Source organism: Pavona decussata, unplaced genomic scaffold (genome assembly GCF_977016875.1).
Source record: "Pavona decussata unplaced genomic scaffold, jaPavDecu1.1 SCAFFOLD_1034, whole genome shotgun sequence".
Classification (NCBI taxonomy): Eukaryota; Metazoa; Cnidaria; class Anthozoa; order Scleractinia; family Agariciidae; genus Pavona; species Pavona decussata.
Window position 1 is genome coordinate 22,501 of NW_028145972.1, and position 2,218 is coordinate 24,718.

General features: G+C 44.1%; 1 non-coding gene across 1 annotated transcript in view; it reads right to left on the reverse strand.

Annotated features, from left to right (window-relative positions):
• LOC146448337 (small subunit ribosomal RNA) overlaps positions 1-104 on the reverse strand; it is a 1,800-nt gene extending 1,696 nt beyond the window's left edge. The window contains exon 1 of the ribosomal RNA XR_014861121.1: positions 1-104. This exon is cut by the window's left edge and continues 1,696 nt beyond it. This is a non-coding gene — a ribosomal RNA (small subunit ribosomal RNA).
• Between the last annotated feature and the right edge of the window lie 2,114 nt (positions 105-2,218).

Sequence of the window (2,218 nt, forward strand, 5' to 3'; positions counted from 1 at the left end):
TTTAATGAGCCATTCGCAGTTTCACAGTACAAGTGCTTATACTTAGACATGCATGGCTTAATCTTTGAGACAAGCATATGACTACTGGCAGGATCAACCAGGTAACTATCCACCGCAGGGAACAGAAGTTCCTTGCTAAGCGGCCCCCCTCCGCAGAGGGAGAGCAAGCTTTCTTAGATTTTGCCTCCACGGGGGGAACCCATGAGCCAAACGGACCACACGGTCCCTCGGTCAAGGGAAACCCCGTCTTGTTTGCCACGTCTTTCTCACAACTGGACCCGTGCACAGTTCAGGCATACCTGTCAGACTCGCCAAGCGAGCTGAAGGAAGGCAAGAAAAGTGCTTCTGCGAAGGAAAATATCCTCCTGCTCTTTTGTCTCTATCATTAGCCAAAGGCTAGCGTACACAACTTCCATCTACACTCTGCCTGCCACTACAGTGACAATGCTTTCGGGCATCATCTTTTCCCTCCTTCGAAAGGAAAGCTACAAGCCCAACTTTCCTTGCCCGTTAGTCAATTCTGCCCTCTATTTCTCCGCCTTGCCGCCGTGGAACATAAGGGACAGGGTTTACTAGCCAGCTCCTCTCGGAACCTTTGCGACCAACCTGCCCACACTATAACCCCCAAACGCTAATAAGGAGACTGCATGATATGGTAGACAGAAAATAAAAACGCGAAAAAAATGAAATTTTGAAAATCGAACCCACAACCAGCCAAATCGTTTGTAAGTCATGCCAAATGACTGGTGACATCTTAAAAACCCATTGAAGCCACAACATCCCATAATTTCACGCTTTTAAAGATTTGTCACTATACGCACTGTAAGTACCTCACTAATTCTCACCTCAGATTTTACGGGAACATGTTCAAATTTTAACACGCCTCTCAGCACGACCAATTACATTAAAATTCATCGCAAAAGTCAGAATTCTCCAATTTTTGAAAAATTCACTATATTCACTGTAAGTACCTCGCTAGACAGTGGAGACCTCAGATTTTACGGGAACATGATCAACTTTCGACACACCTCTCAGCACGAGCAGTTACATAGAAATCCATCAGGAAAGTCGTGCTGTGAAGAGGTCTTTCGACTAAGAAAAATGGTGGTGTGAGGAGGAGTCACCTAAATCAGAGAAAAATACTCTTATAGGAGACTGCTACGAAAGACATTTCTGAGTCCACTGGCCCTAGTCCCCTAATAAGTGTATTTCTGTTTGTTTTAAGAAGGTCCTCCTGACATCACCAATCTTCTGTCTTCAATCCTAACCCCAACGTTAACCCTAACGCTAACCCTAACCCTACCTCCCTCAGGGGCAGTTCTATGGTTATGATCCCACGGTAGGCAGAAAAACTATCCCAATCTAGGTTTTCTTGTATGCTGACTCCATTTTAAATGCTTTTACTTGAGTCTGACAAAGGCAAAGCCAAATACTCACCCCTATATGGACGGGGAAGCAAAGTGCGGATTTTGGTAGGTCGGCATTTTCAATCAGGAATGTTGCCATTCGAAAGAGCGTCCAAAAAAACTTGGTTGGGACACATTTATTTTAGAAATTAGCGACCTAACCAGAAGTGCACTTTTTGGTGGGCCTACCCTACCCCCCTCAGGAGCAGTTCTATGGTTATAATACCACGGAAGGCACAAAACCTATCCCAAACTAGGTTTTCTTGTATGCTGATTCCATTTTCAATGTGTTTCCTTGACTCTGACGAAAGCAAAGCCAAATACTCACCCCTATATGGACGGGGAAGCAAAGTGCGGATTTTGGTAGGTCGGCATTTTCAATCAGGAATGTTGCCATTCGAAAGAGCGTCCAAAAAAACTTGGTTGGGACACATTTATTTTAGAAATTAGCGACCTAACCAGAAGTGCACTTTTTGGTGGGCCTACCCTACCCCCCTCAGGAGCAGTTCTATGGTTATAATACCACGGAAGGCACAAAACCTATCCCAAACTAGGTTTTCTTGTATGCTGATTCCATTTTCAATGTGTTTCCTTGACTCTGACGGAAGCAAAGTCAAATACTCACCTCTATATGGACGGGGAAGCAAAGTGCGGATTTTGGTAGGTCGCCATTTTCAATCGGGAATGTTGCCATTCGAAAGAGCGTCTAAAAGAACTTGGCTGGAACACATTTTTGCTATAAATTGTTGACCTAAGTATATAAGCAAGTATATAAGCAAATACTCGTTACATAGCATAAATAGCCTCTAAAC